The 9,411-nt window shown below is 50.5% G+C and overlaps 1 protein-coding gene across 5 annotated transcripts in view; it reads left to right on the plus strand.

Annotated features, from left to right (window-relative positions):
* The window catches only part of SLC2A9 (solute carrier family 2 member 9), a 224,015-nt gene that overhangs the window by 34,134 nt on the left and 180,470 nt on the right, over positions 1-9,411 (plus strand). The window lies entirely within an intron of this gene.

Here is a 9,411-nt window from a genome sequence, read left to right on the forward strand (position 1 = left end):
GTCACTGGGCCTGTGACAAGCACTGCTGAGGGGACTGGGCCTGTGACAAGGACTGCTGAGGGGTGCTGGCATGTGTGGTGTCTCACTGGGCCTGTGACAAGCACTGCTGAGGGGACTGGGCCTGTGACAAGGACTGCTGAGGGGTGCAGGCATGTGTGGTGCGTCACTGGGCCTGTGACAAGGACTGCTGAGGGGTGCAGGCATGTGTGGTGAGTCACTGGGCCTGTGACAAGGACTGTTGAGGGGGTGCAGGCACGTGTGGTGGGTCACTGGGCCTGTGACAAGGACTGCTGAGGGGTGCAGCAGGTGGGGAGGGAGGAGGACACCAGGGTTGGAGACAGTTCCCCCTCAGTGCTGGTTTAGAACATTCTCTAAGACAGGGAACTGTGAGGGGCGTGTGGAGGAAGGAAGGGGTGAGCCACACCTGTCCCTGTGTGGCGGCTCTCCAGGCAGGAGAAACGCCAGGATCAGGAGCAAGCTGGTCTCTGTGGAGACGGGCAGGGGCTCAGTGAGTGGCAACTGTGGGGTACAGAGCGGTGACTGGGTTGGACCAGAGCCTGGTTTCTCCTCTGAGTAAAAGGGGACGTCATTGGGATGTTTTGAATTAAGAATTGATCTGACACCTTTTGGGGATGGAACACAATTATAAGAGGGACTTTACCTAACAAATGCAATCAATTTAACCTGGTTTTTGTACCCTCAATGAACCCCCAACTACAACAACGACAACAACAAAAAGAATTGATTTGACTTACACTTTAGAAGGCACGCTGGTATCAAGTGGCTCCTGGAGGCTGGGCAGAGGCATCTGGTAATAAATACCCAGGTGAGAGAGGATGTGGTTTGCACCGGGTTGTAATAATAGTTGGAGAGAGGCAGAAAGAAGTGTGTGAATCCTGGACACATGCTGGAGGTAGACACAACAGTCTTGTTGACGGATTGTATGTGGGTGTGTGAGAGAGAAATCAAGAATAATGCTCATGTTCTTGGCCTGAGCACCTATGAGGATTGTTTTTTTGTTTTGTTTTATTTTGCTTTTGAGATGGGGATGTCTGTGGAGGGGCAGGGTGTTTTGAAGAGAAGAGCAAGGCACATTGAGACCTCAGTTTTAGACATATTGCTTTTGAATTGTCTGTTAGGCCTCCTGGGGGGAGATCTCAGGTAGGAAGTTAGAGTTACAAATCTGGGGAAGAGGGGAGTGCTCAGAGCTGGCATACAAATCTGCATGTTGTCAATATACGGTGGCACTTAAGGCCAGGAGATAAGACAAGGTCATCTAGGAAGGAATAGAGGCAAAAAACATATTCCTGAGGTTTGAGCCTGGGAGTGCCCCAATGCTCAGAGGATGGTGACATGTTGGGGATTAGTCCCCTGACTGAGTGATCTCTGAGAAAGTGAGTGAGAAAATGGGGTGGTGATCACCCGTGTCTGATGCCACTGGGTAATGAAGACCAGTCAGGGGAGCTCACAGCATGGAGGTCACTGGCTCCCTTGACAAGAGCTGTTTCAAAGGCACAAGAGCAAGATTCGGAGGCTTTAAGAGGAAGGAAAGAAGAACTGGAGACAGTGAGTGTCGATAGCTCTTGGAGGTTCACGGTAAAGGGCAAGCAGAGATGACCTTGTAGTAGATGGAGGAGGCTGGAGAAACGGTACCATGTTATGTGTTTCCTTTTATGATGGGAGCTGTGCAAGCACGTTAATGAGATGTTCCAGCAGAGGGACAGCTCCCGCATCCTGAGTAGGAGAGAGCAGGTGGGACGGCTGTCCACAGGCACATGAGGGAAGGCGGGCATGTGGGTACAGATGCAGGCCGGGCAACGCGCACACAGGGAATGTGGGGAGGGCTCCTAGGAGGCTCTGCGTTCTCAGCAGAGTAGTAAGCAAAGCCTCACTGAGATTGCAGGAAAGGGGATCAGAAGAGAGAGGACACGCAAGACAGTCCCCTGGGAGAGACCTTCGGACCACACAGACTAGGAAGCTGCAGAATCTTTGCTGGGGAGCCCATGGGCACTTGAAGCTGGTGGTCATGGATTTTGGGTGAGACCAACCAACAGGGTGATGCTTTCCTTTAACCAAGTTGAACTTTGTGTATACACGCTCCTGGCAGGCAGAGATTTAACTGGTCAAGATTCTGTTGGTGCAATGAAAGGGCTGGATCAAGAAGGTGAGGCTGTGTGAATCTGAAAAGAGGTGTGGAATTCCAACTGGGTAAGCAGGGATGAGTGGACAAGGGGAGAGCGACAGATGTGAAAACAAGGTGCTGTCTTGGCCCATAGGCCTTGGAAAGCTCAGCAGTTATTGGGAAGTTCGGTGGGCGAGCCAGCTTCTCCACATGGGCTTCACAGAAGTACCTTCCATATACAAGTGGGAATAGTAATGTCCTTGTGCTGCCGACGGACCCTGGGCCTGTGCCCAGTTAATGCATGATATGGCGGAAGGCACCCCTCACGCTTTCTCTGGGCTTCTCCTGCCCAGGCTGAATGTCCCCAGCCCCTCTGAGCATTTCCTAAGGGAGCCGCTCTCCAATCTCCTCATCACCAGATTGCTCTTCCTCTTTGCTTGAGAGCGGATGACCTTCTGGGTTTCATGGGGAACCTTCTACGCTATTGGAGAACTAGGAAGCAGGCATCCCAGGCGGAGCTGCGCTGCAGGGACTGCCAGGAGTCTATGCTCAGGATTGGTCTTCCTCGTTTCTGCTCCTGGGAAGAAATGAAGACAATTCAAGTCTCCAGCTCCAAACCCCAGCATCAGCTTTGCGAAGTGCTTGTAAACAAGGTTTTTAGCCTCACTGGGATGCTGTCAGGCTGAGGGCTATTTAGGGAAGGACCATATTAATGGATTAATATGGTGAACTTGCCCGGAGAGTGTGCAGTCCTATTTGTACATGTTTTGAGTCAGACTTACACATGATTTTAGCATTTCGTACATAGCATGAAATGCGCCCTTGCGTCCGATGTAAGGGTTTAGACCCAGCCTTTGGAGACATCTTAGCTTTCTCTCTTTCTTTATACCTCTGTCCAGTTCAGCAGCAAAGCCCGGCCACTCCATCTTCAAAATAAACTGGGATATGACCATCTCTCATTGCCCCCACTGCTACCAGCCAGCCCAAATTACTACCAGTGCTTGCCCAAGCTACAGAATAGCTCCGCAGCTGGATTCACCACTTCCATACTTGCCCCCCCCAATCCAGGGGCAACACAGAAGACTGAGTGGTCTTGTTCAAAGATAAGTCAGCCCCTGTCTGCCTTTCCTGGGACCCACCCAGAGGCTGCTGCCTGCCCCAGGTGGAAACCTAGTTCTCAGGGTGGCAGAAGAACCTCTGAGATCCTGTCTACCTCTCCTGTCCCCTTCTCCTTCTGCTCCCTGCTCTCTGGTCCTCTACTGGGCTAGCTGCTGTTTCAGAAATCAGCCAAGCCTAGCTCCTTGTGGCTTTCTGCCTAGAGAGGTGCTTGCACTTATCCCCTTCTCCACGTCTGTGCTCAGATGTCGCTTCTCAGGGAGGCCCTCCCCATCCAGCCTGTTTAAAATTACAGCCTGGTCTCTGCTTCAGTTTCCCTGCAGTATCGGTCACCATCTGACGCTTCAGTTTTGTTTACTTATTTCCTAGGAAGAACATAAGAGCAGGGACTCTGCCGTGTCTGTTGTTATGTACAAGAATGGTGCCCAGCACCCAGCACGCCTTCAGACACATGTGGAATGAATGTTGGTTGAAGGAATGAAGAATCATTGAAGGAATAAGTGGCTATGAGTAAATATGGCTGCTATCCTTGCAAGCAGCTTCATATCCGGGCTGTCAGAATGCTGGATCTTCCACTTAATAGCGCGTGACCTGGACCAAGGCACTGAACCTCCAGATCTGCTTCCTCATGTGTGAATGGCCTTAACAAGATCACGTAACTCACAGGGCTACTTCATAGGATGTGTATAAAGTGCTCACAGTGAGCAGTTGGTGAATGATAGCTATCACCACTGGCTTTATTTATATATTTGTTTCTCTCTTTTTCTTTTTTCCATTACTGGCTTTATTTTATTTCTTTAAAAAAATTTCTTGAGGCTCTCCCAAGACATTCCAGGAGCCACTTTACTTAAAATCATGGAATTCTAATTCTCACAGGAGCCATTATTATATCCCTTTCATAAGGCCCAAAGAGTGTGACACCACCCACAGTCATTCCGCGTGTATGTAGCTGGGCCATCTGAGCAGTGACATTATTGGAGATGGATTCAGAACACTTGTTCTGCCACGGACCTCAAAGTTGACTTGAGACTCAGGATGGACCAGAATGGAACCAGGTAGAGGCCGCCAGCTCAGCATAGCCTGCCGCCTGGAATTTTTTTTTTTTTTTTTGAGACAGAGTTTCATTATGTCACCCTTGGTAGAGTGCTTGGTGTCACAGCTCACAGCAACCTCAAACTCTTGGGCTTAAGTGATTCTCTTGCCTCAGTCTCCCAAGAGCTGAGACTACTGGTGCCTGACATAACAACCAGCTACTTTTTTGTTTGTTTGTTTTAGCTGGCCTGGGCCGGGTTCAGATCCACCAGCTTGGGTGTGTGTGGCCATTGCTCTACCCACTGAGCCACGGGTGCTGCCCATGCCACCTGGAATTTATTCCTTCACTTGTGCACCAGATATGTCTGGGACACCTGCATGTGCCAGAAACTGGTTCAGTTGCGGGGGCTGCAGGAACAAGACACAACCTCTGACTCCGTGGAGCTTGTGGGGAAAGATGGGCAACAGAAAGGATAACCCACGTAGGGCCATTTCATGTGGGGTTGGGGCTGGGAAGAAAACAGAAGTAGGTGAGAGGACTGAGGGGACAGAGTGCTGGAGCCACACTTGAGTTGAGACCCTTCAGAGAGGAGACAGTCATGCAGCAGGCAGAGGGAATGGCAAGGACAAGGGCCATGGTCAGACCAGCCTGGCACACTTGAGGGGTGCAGGAGCCCCTGAGTCTAGAAAAGGGGCGTGGGTGGGTGAGCAGGAGCTGGAGGCAGCCTAGACCGTGGCCACACTGGGGTGGGGACTGCAAGTAGGAGATGCGGCTTGACTTGGAATACATTTGGAAATAGCATAGTTGGACTTGCTCATGGATTGAGTGTGGGTTGTGAAGAAAATAAAAGATTTAAATATGTCATTCCCAGTTTTTGGCCTAGGCTACCAGGAAGACAGAGGCTTTTTTACTCAGAAGGGAGGTCTGTGGAAAGAGGGCTTTGTTCCCATGGGAGGACCAGGTCGAGAGGTCGAGGGTGGGGGACAGCGGGGAGGGACCCAGCACTGGAATAGACTGTCAGGAGGCCATTGACAGAAGGTCGAGGGTGGGGGCAGCGGGGAGGGGACCCAGCACTGGAATAGACTGTCAGGAGGCCATTGACAGGTCGAGGGTGGGGGCAGCGGGGAGGGGACCCAGCACTGGAATAGACTGTCAGGAGGCCATTGACAGAGAAAGCTACGGGTGTTAATGGTTCAGTGAGACAATTTGTGTGACAGCCGTGATCTTTCCAGCACTGTCCAAGAGGGCTCCCACTGGGGACATGATTCCTTGTGGCAAGCATGAAAGTCCCAAGCTCTGTGAGTGACCCTGCTGAGACTAAAGAGCTCCTAGGCCTGTGAGCCCCCAGAGAGGCTAACGCTGTCACGATTTCAGTACTATGACCCAGTGTTCAATGTCGAGCTTACCAGAGTTGCAGAGAGGGCTGATGAGAGCAGATTAAGTGCTAGTTCTCACCAGCCCTCTGGCTCACTATCTGCAGAGTTTTGCACAAACACCTAGAGCCCTCTGTGTCCGGCCCCAGTATCCTCTCCTGCCTGACCTCTGGGCAGTCTCTACCTTCCTGTGAGGCCTCCATGGGAAGGACAGAGGCCCCTAGATGGGAACTCTGGTGAGAACATTGTCACTCCACTCCTGAGAGGGACCGTCAAAGGGGAGGTGGCATTGCTGGGGGCTGAAGGCAGCCCACAAGGTGCAGGGGCCACAGGGGCCTAGGGCCACAGAGGAGACACACCTCTGTGAGGGGCAGCAGGCAGGAGGGCCACCCCAGCAATCCGCCCCCACCCTCCAAGCCAGCCTTCCCAGCCAGTCCTATCCAGACTTCCTCCCAGAAGGTGCTGGAGCCTGGAGAGGTGGCTCCCCCTTGGAGGAGAGCAGGACATAGCAGGGAGCAGGGACCAAGGCCAGGCTAGCAGGGGACAGTACAGGTCCCAGGTCTGTGCTCTCAGAGTCTCATCCACACAGGTACTTGGGGCAGGCAGAATTGTGTTTGCTTGTCTGTTTGAAACTAGATAGTAAAGTCCAGAGAGGAGGAGTGCCTCGCTCCCCACGGGGTGCCCCTGTTTTCCCTGGTTCAGTGAGGGGGTTGTGGGGAGGGTGCTCTCAGCCCAGGCCCTACAGTGCTGTTTCCTGCCACCCTGCTTTCTCCGTGATGCTAACTAATGAGTGGGCTCCTTAGAGATTGTGAACCTGAGCCCTGCTCTCATGCCTGGAGGTCACACCGATAACAGGAATTAGCACCTCTTATTGAATCCAGAGTCTGTGACCTTCTTGGTCAGAACCAGGGACATTAGTCTGCAATGGAGTTTTTGTTTTTAAGTGTATGACAACTTATGATGGGTTTTTTTCCCATTATGAAGTCCATTTAAATTAATTTTTGAAAATAAAATAGTATTTATTTTTTGAATTATTAATTGCACCCATATGGCTTAACTTTCAAAAGGACCAAATGAATAGCAAGGGGAGGGTTTCCTTTCCAGTTCTGTCCCCTGTCTGTAGGCAACTGGGATGGCCAGGTTTTTTGTGAGTCTTTTCCAAGGTTTGGGCCCAGTCTACACATACACATACCATGCTTTACACAAATTCCTATACCTTGCTGTTTGCACTTACAGTATGTTGGAGACCTTTCTATGTCAGAATATGGGTTTAGCATCTGCATAATGTCCCACCATACAGCATATCATAATTCATGTACATGGTCTCTGCTTACTGGACTTTGTCTGGCTACCATAGTGAGAGGAATCTTTTTACCATAATCATTGAGCGACAAAATCCAATGACCTTCGAGTTCTCCAGGAAGATGTAGAAAGGGAAGAAAATTAATAGAAGTTTGAAGCAAGTCAGAAATAACAGGTCAACCTCTGGTCTAAAGTCAAGAGATACAAGTGTAACTCCTAAAACTAATAACAAACTCTCCTTTCAAGTCTCTAGCTTCTCACGATGTACAAAACAATTTAATATCTGTTACCACAGTGAGACTTTAGGGGGAAAATGCTAAAATGTTTCTCTTTGAGTCACTAACTGATGACCTTAAATAAGTTTCTAATTTTGTGATGTCCTACTTGTCCATAAAATAGGGTAATAAAAGTTCCCACCTCATAGGGTCATTTCAAGGGTTAAATGAGCTGTTCAGGTAAAGTAATTAGGACAGGGTCTGTCACATGGCAAGGATTCAGTACACGGGGCTGCAGGTGAGCAAAGGAAAATACAGACCAGTGAACAAACTCTCCTGGCTGCTAAAGAGCTGCTGCAGGAATACAGGTCGCCAACCTGCAAACAAGACCAGGAGGCCTTAGGAGTAGATCATAAAACAATGACGGTGGCTCTGACACACGGCCGTTGCAATCATTGCTGTAGGAATGTGACTGATCTTGATTGAGGGGATTAATCCAGCCTTCACGTAGTACTGTAGTTCATCAAATTCTAAGATGCCACTGGATGTAAGAAGTATAGTTATTTTATGAACTACTGAGAAGGGAAAGGAAGGAGGGGAAGAGAGAGGAAGGGAGGAAGGAAGGAAGGGAGAGAGGGAAAGAAGGACAGATGGAAGGAAGGAATGCAGGAAGGAAGGAAGGACGGAAGGAAGGATGGATGGAAGGAAGGAAGGAAGGAAGGAAGGAAGGAAGGAAGGGTGGAAGGAAGGAAGGAAGGAAGGACGGAAGGAAGGAAGGAAAGCAGGAAGGAAAGAAGGATGGAAGGAAGGAAGGAAAGAAAGCAGGAAGGAAGGAAGCATGGAAGGAAGGAAGGATGGATGGATGGAAGGAAGGAAGGACGGAAGGAAGGAAGGAAGGATGGAAGGAAGGAAGGATGGAAGGAAGGACGGAAGGAAGGAAGGACGGAAGGAAGGAAGGAAGGAAGGAAGGAAGGAAGGAAGGATGGAAGGAAGGATGGAAGGAAGGAAGGAAGGAAGGAAAGAAGGCAGGCAGGCAGGAAGGAAGGAAGGATAGAAGGAAGGAAGGAAGGAAAGAAGGCAGGCAGGAAGGAAGGAAGGATAGAAGGCAGGAAGGCAGGAAGGCAGGTGCTAACTACAGTTGTAGGTCGCTATGCTGGTCAGCCAGCTGCTGTTTCTCTCTTCCACACTTACCATCTGTGCTCTGCTCTGTGAGGCTGGAGCTGGGACCTGCACCCACACTGCCTTTTGCCAATAAGGGCACTTAGAAGAGAAATGAGAAGAACCTTGCTTTTGTATGTTTAATTTCCTGCCGGTTCTGACCTTGGCAGTTGATTTTGGTTTCCAACTTTTGGCCACTCCCAGAACCAGACTCGTGGTGCCCTCAGCAGAAAAAGTACCAGCAGGCATTTCCCACCCCCACGGGTCTTAGAGGACCCCCTATTACTCCCCTATTAGCACCACATGGGAAGCACCCCCTCTTCAGAGGTTCTTTTTAACATTTCAGTCCTCTGATATCTGCTATTCAATTCCCTGTTAACACAGGGAATTCTCTTCATTAAAGTTAGAGTGGATTCCATTTTTCTGCCTAGACCCTAACTTATGGATTATTAAATGAAAGTCTTGGAATTGATGAAATGAAATACTGCCAAAGGGGATTTATAGACGTCGATGTTGATGGTCTCTTTGGAGAGATCTCGTTGACCTCACTGTGGAGTCGAGAGGGAAGAAGTGCCTTGCTCAAGGTAACATAGCTAAAGGTGGCAGCGGAAGCTGGACCATGTTCCCAACTCTTAGGCTGGCTGGCACTCTCTGCTGACTCTGCAGAAGGGCCCACCCTGCTCCTGGGATGGACAGGCCAGTGGCATACTTCTTCTGACTCTCCAGAAGGGCCCAGCTTGCTCCTGGGATGGGCAGACCAGTGGCACACTTCACAGTAGGCTGTCCTCTCTAATCCCCCGCTCCTGGGATGGACAGACCAGTGGCACACCTAACAGTAGGCTGTCCTCTCTAATCCCTGGCTCCTGGGATGGACAGACCAGTGGCACATCTCACAGTAGGCTGTCCTCTCTAATCCCCCATTCCTGGGATAGACGGGCCAGTGGCACACCTCACAGTAGGCTGTCCTCTCTAATCCCCCATTCCTGGGATGGACGGGCCAGTGGCACACCTCACAGTAGGCTGTCCTCTCTAATCCCCCGCTCCTGGGATGGACAGACCAGTGGCACACCTCACAGTAGGCTGTCCTCTCTA

This window comes from Otolemur garnettii, unplaced genomic scaffold (assembly GCF_000181295.1).
Source record: "Otolemur garnettii isolate 467f Iridium unplaced genomic scaffold, OtoGar3 scaffold00171, whole genome shotgun sequence".
In the NCBI taxonomy this organism is placed as follows: domain Eukaryota; kingdom Metazoa; phylum Chordata; class Mammalia; order Primates; family Galagidae; genus Otolemur; species Otolemur garnettii.